Source organism: Engystomops pustulosus, chromosome 3 (genome assembly GCF_040894005.1).
Source record: "Engystomops pustulosus chromosome 3, aEngPut4.maternal, whole genome shotgun sequence".
Classification (NCBI taxonomy): domain Eukaryota; kingdom Metazoa; phylum Chordata; class Amphibia; order Anura; family Leptodactylidae; genus Engystomops; species Engystomops pustulosus.
This window is the reverse complement of record NC_092413.1, coordinates 236,878,996-236,897,012: the sequence shown is the minus strand read 5'-3', so window position 1 is coordinate 236,897,012 and position 18,017 is coordinate 236,878,996.

Genomic DNA, 18,017 nt, shown 5'->3' with positions numbered 1-18,017 from the left:
GCTTTAGTGTACAAAGAGGAGGAGAAGGAGGACAATGAGGAGGAGGAGTGCATACATTATTCAGGTTCAGCTTCTTTCACCTGGTGGAGAATGGAAATGCGGAGAAATCCAGGCTTTATTCATCTTGATAAGCGTCAGCCTGTCAGCGCTGTCAGTCGACAGGCGTGTACGCTTATCGGTGATGATGCCACCAGCTGCACTGAAAACCCGCTCGGACAACACGCTGGCGGCAGGGCAGGCAAGAACCTCCAAGGCGTACAGTGCCAGTTCGTGCCACATGTCCAGCTTTGAAACCCAGTAGTTGTAGGGAGCTGTGTGATTATTTAGGACGATGGTATGGTCAGCTACGTACTCCCTCACCATCTTTCTGTAAAGATCAGCCCTACTCTGCCGAGACTGGGGACAGGTGACAGTGTCTTGCTGGGGTGACATAAAACTGGCAAAGGCCTTGTAAAGCGTACCCCTGCTAGTGCTGGACAAGCTGCCTGCTCGCCTACTCTCCCTCGCTACTTGTCCCGCAGAAGTACGCCCTCTGCCGCTAGCGCTGTCAGAAGGGAAATACTGTTTCAGCTTGTGCACCAGGGCCTGCTGGTATTCATGCATTCTCACACTCCTTTCCTCTCCAGGGATGAGAGTGGAAAGATTTTGCTTGTACCGTGGGTCCAGGAGAGTGAATACCCAGTAATCGGTGCTGGAATAAATTCTTTGAACGCGAGGGTCACGGGATAGGCAGCCTAGCATGAAATCTGCCATATGCGCCAGAGTACCAACGCGCAAGAATTCACTCCCCTCACTGGCCTGACTGTCCATTTCTTCCTCCTCCAACTCCTCCAACTCCTCTTCTTCTGCCCATACACGCTGAACAGTGAAGGACTGAACAATGGTCCCCTCTTCTGTCTCGCCAACATTCTCCTCCTCTTCCTCCTCATCCTCCTCCACATCCTCCGATATGCGCTGAGAAACAGACCTAAGGGTGCTTTGGCTATCAACAAGGGAATCTTCTTCCCCCGTCTCTTGTGACGAGCGCAAAGCTTCCGACTTCATGCTGACCAGAGAGTTTTTCAACAGGCCAAGCAGCGGGATGGTGAGGCTGATGATGGCGGCATCGCCACTGACCATCTGTGTTGACTCCTCAAAGTTACTCAGCACCTGACAGATATCAGACATCCACGTCCACTCCTCATTGTAGTCTTGAGGAAGCTGACTGACCTGACTACCAGTTCTGGTGGAAGTTGACATCTGGCAGTCTACAATCGCTCTGCGCTGCTGGTAAACTCTGGATAACATGGTTAATGTTGAATTCCACCTCGTGGGCACGTCGCACAACAGTCGGTGAGCGGGCAGTTGGAGGCGGCGCTGCGCTGCCCTGAGAGTGGCAGCATCTGTGCTGGACTTCCTGAAATGCCCACAGATGCGGCGCACCTTCGTGAGCAAATCAGACAGATTGGGGTATGTCTTGAGGAAACGCTGAACTATGAGATTTAACACATGGGCCAGGCATTGCACATGTGTCAGTCTGCCGAGTTGCAGAGCTGCCACCAGGTTACGGCCGTTGTCACAAACAACCATGCCTGGCTTCAGGTTCAGCGGTGCCAGCCACAGTTCAGTCTGCGCCGTGATGCCCTGTAATAACTCTTGGGCGGTGTGCCTTTTATCGCCTAGGCTCAGCAGTTTGAGCACCGCCTGCTGTCGCTTAGAGATGGCACTGCTGCTGTGCCTAGAGCTACCGACTGATGGCGCCATGCCCACGGATGGTAATTCAGAGGAGGAGGTGGAGGAGGGGTGGGAGGAGGAGGAGGCATAGTAGGCCTTTGAGACCTGGACCGAGGTAGGCCCCGCAATCCTCGGCGTCGGCAGTATATGACCAGCCCCAGGGTCAGACTCGGTCCCAGCCTCCACCAAGTTAACCCAATGTGCCGTCAGCGATACATAGTGGCCCTGCCCGGCAGCACTCGTCCACATGTCTGTGGTCAGGTGGACCTTGTCAGAAACGGCATTGGTCAGGGCACGGAGGATGTTCTCTGACACGTGCTTGTGCAGGGCTGGGACGGCACATCGGGAAAAGTAGTGGCGGCTGGGGACCGAATACCGAGGGGCGGCCGCCGCCATGAGGTTTTGAAAGGCCTCGGTCTCTACCAGCCTATAGGGCAGCATCTCCAGGCTAAGCAAATTGGAGATGTGGACGTTGAGGGCTTGGGCGTGTGGGTGGGTTGCGCTATACCTCCTTTTGCGCTCCAGCGTCTGGGGTATGGAGAGCTGAACGCTGGTGGATGCTGTGGAGGATCGTAGAGGCGAAGATGGGGTTTTCGCACGGGAGGTGTTTGGGCCGGGGTCCTGGGCAGGGGGCTGACTAGCAGATGACACAGGGGAAGGAGCAGTGGTGTGCCCGGCCGGAGGTGAACGGGCTTGGTGCCATTGAGTGGGGTGTTTAGCATTCAGATGCCTGCGCATACTGGTGGTAGTTAAGCTAGTAGTGGTGGAACCCCTGCTGATCCTGGTTTGGCAAAGGTTGCACACCACAGTCCGTCGGTCATCCGGTGTTTCTTTAAAGAACCTCCAGACTTCTGAAAATCTAGCCCTTGCTACGGGCAACATTTGGCGCTGATGCACCAGCTCTGGCCCTGCCTCTCCGTCTGGCCCCACCACTGCCTCTTCCAACCTGTTCTGCTATAGGACTCGCCTCCGTCTCAGAAGCACTGTGTTCACCCGGCCTATCAACCCAGCTTGGGTCTGTCACCTCATCATCCTCCGATCCCTCAGTCTGCTCCCCCCTCGGACTTCCTGCCCTGACAACAACTTCACCACTGTCTGACAACTGTGTTTCCTCATCGTCCGACACCTCTTTACACACTTCTTCCACTACATGAATAATGTCATCATCACCCACAGACTGCGACTGGTGGAAAACCTGGGCATCGGAAAATAGCTCAGCAGCAGCAGGACAAGTGGTTTGTGACTGTGGGAAGGGTCCAGAAAACAGTTCCTCAGAGTATGCCGGTTCAAATGCCAAATTTTGGTGGGAGGGGGCAGACTGGGGGGAAGGAGGCTGAGGTGCAGGAGCTGGAGGAGTGCCGATTTCGGTGACATGGGTGGACTGCGTGGAAGACTGACTGGTGGACAAATGGCTAGAAGCATTGTCCGCAATCCACGACATCACCCCTTCGCACTGTTCTGGCCTCAACAGTGCTCTACCACGAGTCCCAGTAACTTCAGACATGAACCTAGGAAGTGTAGCTCTGCGGCGTTCCCCTGATCCCTCATCAGCAGGTGGTGTCTCACCCCGCCCAGGACCACGGCCTCTGACCCCTGCAGAAGTTGGACGCCCACGTCCCCGCCCTCGTCCTCTACCCCTAGCCCTCGGGTTAAACATTTTCCAAATTAAAGTGTAAACTTGAAAAAAAAAATTTTTTGTGTTTATTTTTTTTTAGTTTTTTATTTTTTTTAACAAAACGATGCTATCCTATTGCTATGGCTAGTTTCTAACCTACACTGACAGCACACAACTGGATTTTGTGCTTTACAAGATGAGTTTGAGCTATAAAATGAAATAAAGGTAAAAAAAAAAAAAAAAAATCAGCAGACTCTGCCTAATTCTAATCAAACCCCTAATAAATTGTCCCACTTTGGTGTTTGAGGTGGATATGTGTGTCACTAAGAGCTAAACACAACGGTAGCAAGTCCCCCTGCTAATTCCTCACAATATGGTACTAGCTGCACTACTAGTGCCAGCAAGCCCAGCCACAAGCAAACAAAAAAAAGGGAAATATAACGCTATTGTAGGCCTAAGTAAGCCGTTGGGGTTCTCCTATGGCTATTTTGTAGCCTACAATGAGAGCACACTGCTTTGCAAGATGAGTTTGAGCTATAAAATGAAATACAGCTAAAAAAAAAATTAATCAGCAGACTCTGCCTAATTCTAATCAAACCCCTAATAAATTGTCCCACTTTGGTGTTTGAGGTGGATATGTGCGTCACTAAGAGCTAAACACAACGGTAGCAAGTCCCCCTGCTAATTCCTCACAATATGGTACTAGCTGCAAATAAAAAAAAAAAAAAGTATAACGTTATTGTAGCCCTAAGAAGGGCTGTTGGGTTCTTGTAGAATCACTCCTGCCTAACACTATTCTAATATAACACCCTAACGCTTTCCCTGACCAGCAGCAGCTCTCTCCCTAGCGGCATCCAGACACAGAATGATCCGAGCAGCGCAGGCAGGGGCTAGTCTATCCCAGGGTCACCTGATCTGGCCAGCCAACCACTGCTATCGACGTGTAAGGGTACCACGTCATGCTGGGTGGAGTGCAGAGTCTCCTGGCTTGTGATTGGCTCTGTTTCTGGCCGCCAAAAAAGCAAAAAACGGCGGGAGATGCCATTTTCTCGAGCGGGCGAAGTATTCGTCCGAGCAATGAGCAGTTTCGAGTACGCTAATGCTCCAACCAGCATCAAGCTCGAACGAGTATGTTCGCTCATCTCTAGTTATTATTGTAATTATGGAGACTATTATTATTATTATTATTGAGATGATTATTATTATTTTTACTATTATTAATAATCATCTCCATAATAATAAAAATAATAAAATTTATAATAATAATAATAATAATAATAGTCTCAATAATGACATTAATAATCTCTGAGAAGATCCCTCTCTATATATCAGTGCATTAGTCTGTGTCACAGTGTAAATGGCAGATAACACTTCTTAGTTACCAGAAATCCTCAGCTCTGTATCACTGGGCTTATAGCTCAGTTAGTTAAGCTCCTGTCTGCAGTGCACAGGGTCCGAATCTTAGGTTCGAATCTTATCCTGGCCAAAACTTTATTTAATTTATTATATAAAGAGCTTGTGTCTGGGGAAGCCCTGGAGACCATATATGGACAGATAGAGATCTGAGCTGATGACGTGGTCCCTGCTCTCAGCTAAGCCGACACTTCTCTGAAAAGGATTCCCTGCCCGAGGTCTGCTCTGGGGAAGCCTAGGAGATGCACTGACCATATATGGACAGATACTGATCTGACCTGATGACGTGGTCCCTGCTCTCCGCTAAGCCCGACACTTCTCTGAAAAGGATTCCCTCCCGATGTCTGCTCTGGGGAACCCTAGGAGATGCAGTGACCATATATGGACAGATGCTGATCTGAGCTGATGACGTGGTCCCTGCTCTCCGCTAAGCCAACACTTCTCTGAAAAGGATTCCCTGCCCGATGTCTGCTCTGGGGAACCCTAGGAGATGCACTGACCATATATGGACAGATACTGATCTGACCTGATGACGTGGTCCCTGCTCTCCACTAAGCCCGACACTTCTCTGAAAAGGATTCCCTGCCCGATGTCTGCTCTGGGGAACCCTAGGAGATGCAGTGACCATATATGGACAGATGCTGATCTGAGCTGATGACGTGGTCCCTGCTCTCCGCTAACCCGACACTTCTCTGAAAAGGATTCCCTCCCGATGTCTGCTCTGGGGAACCCTAGGAGATGCAGTGACCATATATGGACAGATGGTGATCTGACCTGATGACGTGGTCCCTGCCCGATGTCTGCTCTGGGGAACCCTAGGAGATGCAGTGACCATATATGGACAGATACTGATCTGAAGCTGATGACGTGGTCCCTGCTCTCTCTGCTAAGCCGACACTTCTCTGAAAAGGATTCCCTGCCCGATGTCTGCTCTGGGGAACCCTAGGAGATGCAGTGACCATATATGGACAGATACTGATCTGAAGCTGATGACGTGGTCCCTGCTCTCTCTGCTAAGCCGACACTTCTCTGAAAAGGATTCCCTGCCCGATGTCTGCTCTGGGGAACCCTAGGAGATGCAGTGACCATATATGGACAGATACTGATCTGAAGCTGATGACGTGGTCCCTGCTCTCTCTGCTAAGCCGACACTTCTCTGAAAAGGATTCCCTCCCGATGTCTGTAGAAGCCATTCTGTACTATCAGTTCTGGCTTTCAAAGTATTTACTCTGCGGACACAGCGCCGGGACACAGCGGGACCTGGGGGGAAAATCCGTGCCAATCTCATAGCTGCCCGTGACGCGGGGCAGAGGTAAGAAAAACGGGAAAGTCCCGTCAAAATCGGGACGGTTGGGAGCTATGGTGTCTGTGGTGTCTGCAGTGTGTGCAGTGACTGTAGGGTTTGCAGTTTGTGTACTGTCTGTAGGGTCTGCAGTGTCTGTGGTGTCTGCAGTGTGTTCAGTGTCTGCAGTGCATGCAGTGTGTGTAGTGTCTGTAGGGTCTGCAGTGTCTGTGGTGTCTGCAGTGTGTTCAGTGTCTGCAGTGCATGCAGTGTGTGTAGTGTCTGTAGGGTCTGCAGTGTGTAGTGTCTGTAGTGTCTGTGGTGTCTGTAGTCTATGTAGGGTCTGCAGTGTGTGTAGTGTCTGTGATGTCTGTAATCTTTGTAGGGTCTGTAGTGTGTGTAGTTTCTGTAGGGTTTGCATTGTCTGTAGTCTTTGTAGGGTCTGCAGTGTGTGTAGTATCGCCATCCCGGACAGTGGAGGTCCACTTCATCTCACCTTTTGTTCATTGGTAAGGTATTATCTCTACCTGTTTGTGCACATTACCTATGTTTATGCATGTTAGCAGCTGTGTGCCACTTTACACCCGGTGCCTTCATTATATGTGCCATCTGTCCTTACCTATTACATGTGCATGCTTTGTCCTTGTGTAACTCCTCCTATGTCTGCCCGGGGTGACGACTTTCTCATTCGCCGCCTTGCACTGTCATTCCCCCTCAGCATTGTCTGAGGATTCTCATCCTGCTTTTATCATTATGTCATAAATAGTCATTAATAAAGTATTTTTTACTACAATTATTCAGACTCCATTCGGTCTTTCATAGTGCTTCCTTTTACCCCTTTGCCCCCTTTTTCCCTGTCTCTCCTTAAAGGGGTACCTTTTGTTTTTGTGTATGCTCATGGGAAGCCTTTCTTTGGTGTGTTACTTACCATAGCGGTCCGACCCACACACTATTACGTACCACATGGATCTGGACTTACTTGGTATATAGGCTTGATACCTTCATCTCCCTTCTCTCTCCCTTCCTGATTCTCCTGTTGTTTTGGTGTCTGTAGGGTTTGCATTGTCTGTAGTCTTTGTAGGGTCTGCAGTGTGTGTAGTGTCTACATTGTCTGTGGTGTCTGTAGGGTCTGCAGTGTCTGTAGTGTCTGTAGGGTCTACAGTGTCTGTGGTGTCTGCAGTGCGTGCAGTGCCTGTAGGGTCTGCATTGTCTGTGGTGTCTGTAGGGTCTGCAGTGTCTGTAGGGTCTACAGTGTCTGTGGTGTCTGCAGTGCGTGCAGTGTCTGTAGGGTCTGCAGTGTCTGTAGTGTCTGCAGTGCGTTCAGTGTCTGCAGTGCATGCAGTGTGTGTAGTGTCTGTAGGGTCTGCAGTGTGTGTAGTGTCTGTAGTCTTTGTAGGGACTGTAGTGTCTGTGGTGTCTGTAGTCTTTATAGGGTCTGCAGTGTGTGTAGTGTCTGTAGAGTATGTAGGGGTTGCATTGTCTGTAGTCTTTGTAGGGTCTGCAGTGTGTGTAGTATCTGTACTCTTTGTAGGGTCTGAAGTGTGTGTAGTGTCTGTAGTGTGTATAGTGTCTGTAGCATCTGTAGTGTCTGTAGGGTCTGCAGTGTGTGTAGTGTCTGCATTGTCTGCAGTGTCTGTGGTGTCTGTAGTCTTTGTAGGGTCTGTAGTGTCTGAAGTGTGTGTAATGTCTGTAGTGTCTTCAGTGCATGCAGTGTGTGTAGTGTGTGCAGTGTGTGTAGTGTCTGTGGTGTCTGTAGCATCTGCAGTGTCTGTGGTGTCGGTTAACCAAAAGAGAACCTCAAAAAATAGGGGGTCATCACCCAATGTCCCCACTCACTCGGCTCAAAGAGCCACTGCTATACACCAAAAAAAAGGAGGACGGGAGTATAGTAATCATACAAACAAAATATAAAATTTCAAAATTTTATTTGATATAAAGACATAAAAATATATATAAATGTACAAATTCCAAAGACAAATTATCATATGGAGAAACCAGAAAACATGTCACATATAAGTATGACTGGCTACAAAGTGGGTAGATATAGAAGCTGCCGCAGCGTGTGTGTGCACCAGGCAAGGGACTGATGTCAGAAAACCTATGAGGACAATACCAGTTATAACATGTCCTCATAGATGTGCTAATGGTATTATTGAACACAAGGAATATGAATATACTATAGTGCTACTCGAGATGAGGATATAAGTGATCACTAAAAAGTTAAATACAAAGGTTGGTGAGCTGAGAATCAAACAGTGGCGGAAGATCGCGTAGTAAGAGAATCTCCCCCACAAATAAATGCGTTAGTCAGACCCTTGTATACCTTGTGTCATCTTGCCAGGAAAAACACAGACACGCCGCGGTCCAAGAACCTCGACGTACGTTTCACCCTGCGGCTTCGTCAGGAGGCGTGTAGAAAGAATGAAAGAGGAAGTATATATGCTCTGAATTGATTGATCAATACATTATACCTGTGCTGAGACTCCGCGGCGCACTTCCGCTGTGATGTCGGGATCCCGTCACGTGACCGCGCACGTGATCGGAGCTCAAGCCGGCCCCTGGATGATGTCACCAGGAGTATCCTGGCAACAATAGTGAGTGGCGCAGTCACCAGACGGGATCACAGACAGCGCACGCGCGGAGCGCGCTCCTATCAAACTCAGGTAAATGTTGTCTTAAACCCGATATATGATAACTTTAGAAAGATTTATGACACCTTACAGAGCACAAAAGGAAGTGCATCAATAACTATCGCAACAAGAAGTACATATTATATACATTTAAATAATACAATTTATTGTTCAACACATTTATTCTGAGCAATTGGGTATAGAAAAAGTGAACCAAACATGTTTGATTAAACAATTAAAGTGCAATAAGTGCATGACGTGCCAATATGTGTAGACCATTGTCTATACACATAATGGTACAGTACAAGGGTTCAGTTTCATGAGGTCAAAACAAAGTGCATGTGCATTATGGTAGTGCTACATTTAAAGAGACCTTATATTAATTCACAAAAACTGATAGTGCATACTTTTATCAAAGACCGTATCATATAGGATATCATCAATATGTGCAAACCATAAGTTAGACTAAAGTGCATAAGTGCAAAAGGACGAGGTGAAATAACTAAAGTGCAATAGTGCCATGAGAATAAAAAAAGAGGAGTGACATAGAAAAAATGTTACAGTTTATATCTACTACTGTGCATAACAAAAAATAATATATACCAAAACGAGCTCAGCTATTGAACATAGTTATTGTAGAATATGATGATACATATTGAGCTTCTTCAAGTAGGTGCCCATGATGTATGTATACATATCGAATTTCAAATCATTTTGGATTTAATCTAGATTAGTATATCATCAAAGTGAAATTTTTAATTATCTGGCTTGAAGAGTGAGTAGTAACCAACCTAAAACAGAGAATTAAGACAACATATAATCAAACAAACCAAAATTATACATACTTCCAAGACAAACAGTATACATATATCACATATTAAAAATTGTTATTATAAAACATAACACTATTTCAGGAATGAAGCAATAAGAATGGATGATCTGTCATGGAGACTCACAGAAATGGTCTAAAACTCACTGATTCATTAAGGCCCGCGGGAGAGTGTGTGTTAAGGGTTACTATCCATTTGGTCTCTTTTTGTAGAAGGACCCGTTTAAGATCTCCCCCTCGACACCCCATGTACGCTCTATCAATGCCCCGAACCTTGAAACCTTTTGGGTTACAGGAATGGTATTCACGAAAGTGTCGGGGTATGGTGTCCAGCGCATCTAGGCGTTCAGCCTGGAAGGCCCTCGAGATGCGACTGATATGTTCCAACACTCTCACCTTTAAGGCTCGGGTGGTCATGCCTACATAAAGATGATTGCAGGGGCATTCTGCCAGGTAAATGACACCCACCGTATTACATGTGATATTGTGTACAATTTTGTATTCTTTATTCCGTGCCGAATTGGAAAAGGTGGTGCATCTTACGATGTTCTTGCACGCTGCACAATGTCCACATGTATATGTCCCCCATTTTGGTCCTCGGGTACCAAATATGTTTTGTTTGGGAGGTATATAGTGACTGGCTGTTAGAATGTCACCCAGATTTTTTGATCTCCGCCAAGTCACTGAAGGGGATGATGGTAAATGTGGGGTCAAATCGGGATCAGTGAGTAGTACTGGCCAGTGTTTGTGCAAAATATCTTTCACCAAAGTCCAGTCTGAGCTGAATGTGGTGATGAATCTCACTTGTGTATCATGGGTTCTAGTTGCTTGTGATGCATTTGTTTTACTTACCAGTAGGGAATCTCTTGATGTATTTTGTGCTCTTCTGAGTCCTTTTTTGATTTGTCGGGAGCTATAACCCCTCTCATAAAAGCGTTGGGTCAGGTCCATAGATTGTTTTTTAAAAGATCTCTCATCAGAGCAAATACGGCGTGCCCTCAGAAATTGGCCAACTGGAATAGCCTGTTTCACTGGAGGGAAATGTGAGGAGGTAGCATGCAGTATCGAATTAGTGGCTGTGGTTTTCCTAAAGATATCGGTGGAGACAAAACCAGAGGCATCAACGTTAATTAGTAAATCCAAAAATTCCACCTGTGAGTGGCTGCATTTCCAAGTCAATTTAATATTCAAGTCGTTGCTATTTAGACGGTCTATAAATTGTTCCAAATGTGACGTGGAGCCCTGCCAGATGAACAGCACGTCATCGATATACCTGTACCATTGGAGTACGGCCTCGTGTCCTGAAGTGTTAAGTACCACCTCTCTTTCCCACAGTCCGAGGAACAAGTTGGCATAAGATGGGGCACAGGTTGCCCCCATTGCTGTTCCTCGGAGCTGCAGGAAAAGACGATCTTTAAATAGAAAGTAATTATGGGTAAGGGCGAATTGTAATAATGACATTACAAAATCTATCAGATCAGGGTCCAAATTTAACATATTTAAAAAGAATCTCGAGGCTCGTACTCCATGGTCATGTGCTATAGAGGTATACAGGGACTCCACGTCACAGGTTACCAGTAGCATGTCTTTGTCCAAATGCAGTCCATTCAATCGTCTTAGCATGTCGGTCGTGTCTTTAATGTACGACGGTAATGTCTCAACGCATTGTTGTAAATAAAAGTCCACAAACCTGCAGATGTTGACACACAGGCCGCCTATGCCAGAGACAATAGGACGGCCCGGTGGCTTCTCTGCACGTTTGTGGACCTTGGGCAATAAATAAAACGTGGGCTTGACAGGGGAATCAACTGTCAGGCCCTCTGCTAACTTGGATGAGATTATTTGTTGCGCGACTGCGTCCATTATTAGTCCGTCTAATTCAATTTTGAAATGTTGTGTTGGATCTGAGTCCAGACGTTTATAGCAGTCTACCGTACGTAATTGTCGAAAGGCCTCCTCCTCATACATGTACACCGGCCAGATCACAATATTCCCCCCCTTGTCAGCCGGTTTTATCACTATATCATCCAACTTTTTTAGTTGCTGGATGGCTAGTCTTTGAGACCTAGTAAGGTTCGAATGAGATTTATGTTGGGGAATTAATCTCTCAAGATCGTTTTTCACCAGCTTGAAGAAGATATCCACAGAAGGGCAGGCCGACAAGGGGGGGAAATACTGCGACCGCCTGTACAGATGCTTGGGAATGTTGGAGCTAGAGGCGCCTTCCTGTTCCTCCAGAAGTGCACACAAGTCGATAAATGCCTGTCTCTCAGTAGGTGAAGTCGGAGTTAGTTCGTCATTGCCCTGACTAAAATGTTTCTTAAAAAGTAGTTTGCGTGAGAAAAGTGCTAAGTCTTTGATTGTGTTAAAGATGTCTGACTTATCCGTCGGAGAAAAGGTAAGCCCTTTTTGCAGAACTTCAATCTGGGGTTCTGTCAATATGTGTGTGGAGAGATTAATTACCTTTAATTCCTGCTCCTTTTGTCTCTGTCGTTCTGTCGGGCGCCTTTGCGTTTCACTGAGGGGGTTCGGAGATTGAAGGCGGGACCGACCTCTCTGGAGTCCCGCCGCTCCCCTAAAAAAGACTCTCCACATTCTGTATCCGATGTTGAGGATGTTATAGAACGTGTTTGTGAGGTGGAACGGAAACGCCTCTGGTTTGTCTTCCACCGATAAATCTTATTGGATTGATAATCAGCCAAGTCTCTCTGAAATTTTTTGGTCTTATTTAATTGTATCTCCTTCTCACATTTATTCAGATCCACCTCCAAAGTTTGATCGAATGTAATAATTTCCTCTGCAGATAAACACTGCTGTATTTTTTCTTTCAGTTGGTCAATATCTTTCTCAATAGTTTCCAATGCTTTTTTATCAGCCCCGATCAGTAGCTCCACCAAAGTGCGGGAGCATTTAGTTAGGGTTTCTTCCCATCTCGAAATAAAGTTAGGGTCATCAATATCGAGAGTGGGAAAAACTTGTACCCTTAATCCTCGGGGAATAATTCCCTTCTGCAAATAATTTTCTAATGCTGCTTTATTCCACCACAAGCGCATTCGTTTCCTGAGTAACTCAGAAATCTTTTGCTTCAATTCCTTAGTGTTACGAGCTTCAGTATCACCCACTGTTTTTTCTCCAAATACGGAGCCCAGCTGGGTCAACCAGTTAGAGTCCCGTTTTTTATAGTCCATATAGACTGAGGTATTTTCTGAAATGAATCAGACAAAGACATAGGTTAACCAAAAGAGAACCTCAAAAAATAGGGGGTCATCACCCAATGTCCCCACTCACTCGGCTCAAAGAGCCACTGCTATACACCAAAAAAAAGGAGGACGGGAGTATAGTAATCATACAAACAAAATATAAAATTTCAAAATTTTATTTGATATAAAGACATAAAAATATATATAAATGTACAAATTCCAAAGACAAATTATCATATGGAGAAACCAGAAAACATGTCACATATAAGTATGACTGGCTACAAAGTGGGTAGATATAGAAGCTGCCGCAGCGTGTGTGTGCACAAGGCAAGGGACTGATGTCAGAAAACCTATGAGGACAATACCAGTTATAACATGTCCTCATAGATGTGCTAATGGTATTATTGAACACAAGGAATATGAATATACTATAGTGCTACTCGAGATGAGGATATAAGTGATCACTAAAAAGTTAAATACAAAGGTTGGTGAGCTGAGAATCAAACAGTGGCGGAAGATCGCGTAGTAAGAGAATCTCCCCCACAAATAAATGCGTTAGTCAGACCCTTGTATACCTTGTGTCATCTTGCCAGGAAAAACACAGACACGCCGCGGTCCAAGAACCTCGACGTACGTTTCACCCTGCGGCTTCGTCAGGAGGCGTGTAGAAAGAATGAAAGAGGAAGTATATATGCTCTGAATTGATTGATCAATACATTATACCTGTGCTGAGACTCCGCGGCGCACTTCCGCTGTGATGTCGGGATCCCGTCACGTGACCGCGCACGTGATCGGAGCTCAAGCCGGCCCCTGGATGATGTCACCAGGAGTATCCTGGCAACAATAGTGAGTGGCGCAGTCACCAGACGGGATCACAGACAGCGCACGCGCGGAGCGCGCTCCTATCAAACTCAGGTAAATGTTGTCTTAAACCCGATATATGATAACTTTAGAAAGATTTATGACACCTTACAGAGCACAAAAGGAAGTGCATCAATAACTATCGCAACAAGAAGTACATATTATATACATTTAAATAATACAATTTATTGTTCAACACATTTATTCTGAGCAATTGGGTATAGAAAAAGTGAACCAAACATGTTTGATTAAACAATTAAAGTGCAATAAGTGCATGACGTGCCAATATGTGTAGACCATTGTCTATACACATAATGGTACAGTACAAGGGTTCAGTTTCATGAGGTCAAAACAAAGTGCATGTGCATTATGGTAGTGCTACATTTAAAGAGACCTTATATTAATTCACAAAAACTGATAGTGCATACTTTTATCAAAGACCGTATCATATAGGATATCATCAATATGTGCAAACCATAAGTTAGACTAAAGTGCATAAGTGCAAAAGGACGAGGTGAAATAACTAAAGTGCAATAGTGCCATGAGAATAAAAAAAGAGGAGTGACATAGAAAAAATGTTACAGTTTATATCTACTACTGTGCATAACAAAAAATAATATATACCAAAACGAGCTCAGCTATTGAACATAGTTATTGTAGAATATGATGATACATATTGAGCTTCTTCAAGTAGGTGCCCATGATGTATGTATACATATCGAATTTCAAATCATTTTGGATTTAATCTAGATTAGTATATCATCAAAGTGAAATTTTTAATTATCTGGCTTGAAGAGTGAGTAGTAACCAACCTAAAACAGAGAATTAAGACAACATATAATCAAACAAACCAAAATTATACATACTTCCAAGACAAACAGTATACATATATCACATATTAAAAATTGTTATTATAAAACATAACACTATTTCAGGAATGAAGCAATAAGAATGGATGATCTGTCATGGAGACTCACAGAAATGGTCTAAAACTCACTGATTCATTAAGGCCCGCGGGAGAGTGTGTGTTAAGGGTTACTATCCATTTGGTCTCTTTTTGTAGAAGGACCCGTTTAAGATCTCCCCCTCGACACCCCTGTGGTGTCTGCAGTGTGTGCAGTGTCTGTAGGGTCTGCAGTGTCTGTGGTGTCTGTAGGGTTTGCAATGTGTATAGTGTCTGTAGGGTCTGCAGTGTCTGTGGTGTCTGCAGTGCGTTCAGTGTCTGCAGTGCATGCAGTGTGTGTAGTGTGTGCAGTGTGTGTAGTGTGTGTAGTGTCTGCAGTGTCTGTAGGGTCTGCAGTGTCTGTAGTGTCTGTAGCATCTGCAGTGTCTGTGGTGTCTGCAGTGCGTGCAGTGTCTGTAGGGTTTACAGTGTGTGTAGTGTCTCTAGGGTCTGCAGTGTGTGCAGTGTCTGCTGTGTGTGTATTGGGTGTAGTGTCTGCAGTGTCTGCAGTGCATGCAGTGTGTGTAGTGTCTGTGGTATCTGTAGGGTCTGCAGTGTGTGTAGTGTCTGTAGGGTCTGCAGTATCTGTAGCGTCTGTAGCGTCTGCAGTGTCTGTAGTGTCTGCAGTGTATGTAGTGTCTGTAGTGTCTGTAGAGTCTGCAGTGTGTGTAGTGTCTGTGGTGTCTGTAGTCTTTGTAGGGTCTGTAGTGTCTGAAGTGTGTGTAATGACTTTAGTGTCTGCAGTGCATGCAGTGTGTGTAGTGTGTGCAGTGTGTGTAGTGTGTGTAGTGTCTGCGGTGTCTGTGGTGTCTGTAGGGTTTGCAGTGTGTGTAGTGTCTGTAGGGTCTGCAGTGTGTGTATTGTCTGTAGTGTCTGTATTGTCTGCAGTGCATGCAGTGTGTGTAGTGTGTGCACTGTGTGCAGTGTGTGTAGTTTGTGTAGTGTCTGTGGTGTCTATAGGGTCTCCAGTGTCTGTAGTGCGTGCAGTGCCTGTGGTGTCTGCAGTGCGTGTAGTGTCTGTAGGTTTTGCAGTGTGTGTATTGTGTGTAGTGTCTGCAGTGCATGCAGTGTGTGTAGTGTGTGCACTGTGTGCAGTGTGTGTAGTTTGTGTAGTGTCTGTGGTGTCTGTAGGGTCTCCTGTGTCTGTAGTGCGTGCAGTGCCTGTGGTGTCTGCAGTGCGTGTAGTGTCTGTAGGGTCTGCAGTGTGTGTATTGTGCGTAGTGTCTGTAGTGTCTGCAGTGCATGCAGTGTGTGTAGTGTGTGCAGTGTGTGTAGTTTGTGTAGTGTCTGTGGTGTCTGTAGGGTCTCCAGTGTCTGTACTGCGTGCAGTGCCTGTGGTGTCTGCAGTGTCTGTAGGGTCTGCAGTGTGTGTAGTGCGTGTAGTGTCTGTAGGGTCTGCAGTGTGTGTATTGTGTGTAGTGTCTGCAGTGCATGTAGTGTGTGCAGTGTGTGTAGTTTGTGTAGTGTCTGTGGTGTCTGTAGGGTCTCCAGTGTCTGTACTGCGTGCAGTGCCTGTGGTGTCTGCAGTGTCTGTAGGGTCTGCAGTGTGTGCAGTGCGTGTAGTGTCTGTAGGGTCTGCAGTGTGTGTATTGTGTGTAGTGTCTGCAGTGCATGTAGTGTGTGCAGTGTGTGTAGTTTGTGTAGTGTCTGTGGTGTCTGTAGGGTCTCCTGTGTCTGTAGTGCGTGCAGTGCCTGTGGTGTCTGCAGTGCGTGTAGTGTCTGTAGGGTCTAGAGTGTGTGTATTGTGCGTAGTGTCTGTAGTGTCTGCAGTGCATGCAGTGTGTGTAGTGTGTGCAGTGTGTGTAGTTTGTGTAGTGTCTGTGGTGTCTGTAGGGTCTCCAGTGTCTGTAGTGCGTGCAGTGTCTGTGGAGTCTGCAGTGCGTGTAGTGTCTGTAGTGTCTGCAGTGTGTGTAGTGTGTGCAGTGTGTGTAGTGTGTGCAGTGTGTGTAGTTTGTGTAGTGTCTGTGGTGTCTGTAGGGTCTCCAGTGTCTGTAGTGCGTGTAGTGTCTGTAGGGTCTGCAGTGTGTGTAGTGCGTGTAGTGTCTGTAGGGTCTGCAGTGTGTGTAGTGTCTGTGGTGTCTGTAGGGTCTCCAGTGTCTGTAGTGCGTGCAGTGTCTGTGGAGTCTGCAGTGCGTGTAGTGTCTGTAGTGTCTGCAGTGTGTGTAGTGTGTGCAGTGTGTGTAGTGTGTGCAGTGTGTGTAGTTTGTGTAGGGTCTCCAGTGTCTGTAGTGCGTGCAGTGTCTGTGGAGTCTGCAGTGCGTGTAGTGTCTGTAGTGTCTGCAGTGTGTGTAGTGTGTGCAGTGTGTGTAGTGTGTGCAGTGTGTGTAGTTTGTGTAGGGTCTCCAGTGTCTGTAGTGCGTGTAGTGTCTGTAGGGTCTGCAGTGTGTGTATTGCGCGTAGTGTCTGTGGTGTCTGTAGGGTCTCCAGTGCCTGTAGTGCGTGTAGTGTCTGTAGGGTCTGCAGTGTGTGTAGTGTCTGTGGTGTCTGTAGGGTCTCCAGTGTCTGTAGTGCGTGTAGTGTCTGTAGGGTCTGCAGTGTGTGTAGTGTCTGTGGTGTCTGTAGGGTCTCCAGTGTCTGTAGTACGTGCAGTGCCTGTGGAGTCTGCAGTGCGTGTAGTGTCTGTAGGGTCTGCAGTGTGTGTATTGTGCGTAGTGTCTGTGGTGTCTGTAGGGTCTCCAGTGTCTGTAGTGCGTGTAGTGTCTGTAGGGTCTGCAGTGTGTGTATTGTGCGTAGTGTCTGTGGTGTCTGTAGGGTCTGCAGTGTGTGTATTGTGCGTAGTGTCTGTGGTGTCTGTAGGGTCTTCAGTGTCTGTAGTGCGTGTAGTGTCTGTAGGGTCTGCAGTGTCTGTAGGGTTTGCAGTGTGTGTAGTGTCTGTAGTGTCTGTAGGGTCTCCAGTGTCTGTAGTGCGTGCAGTGCCTGTGGAGTCTGCAGTGCGTGTAGTGTCTGTAGGGTCTGCAGTGTGTGTATTGTGCGTAGTGTCTGTGGTGTCTGTAGGGTCTCCAGTGTCTGTAGTGCGTGTAGTGTCTGTAGGGTCTGCAGTGTGTGTATTGTGCGTAGTGTCTGTGGTGTCTGTAGGGTCTTCAGTGTCTGTAGTGCGTGTAGTGTCTGTAGGGTCTGCAGTGTCTGTAGGGTTTGCAGTGTGTGTAGTGTCTATGGTCAGGGTTACTTTTCAGTTTACACCTCTTTCGGGCTGGAGAGTTTTTGCACCTAAATGAAAACGTTACTAATGATGAAAGATTATAAGGAGCAGCAAAACAACTGGATGGATATATAGACAGGAGATAAATGATAAGCATCTTCACCCGGGTATCAATAGTGCAATGAATCCTCTAACTACAAATTAATCCACATGCAGGGCCCTTTAGGACCGGGCGCTGGTAATATACACAGTATGCCGCCCCCTTACGTCAGCCTTGCCTGTATTTATACAAAACCAAATCAACCCCAACACTCCTCAACAAATCATGAAACGCCTCTCCAACTATGCATACAAAATACCAAAAGAACCAGAGCGGCAAAAAACACTAATCT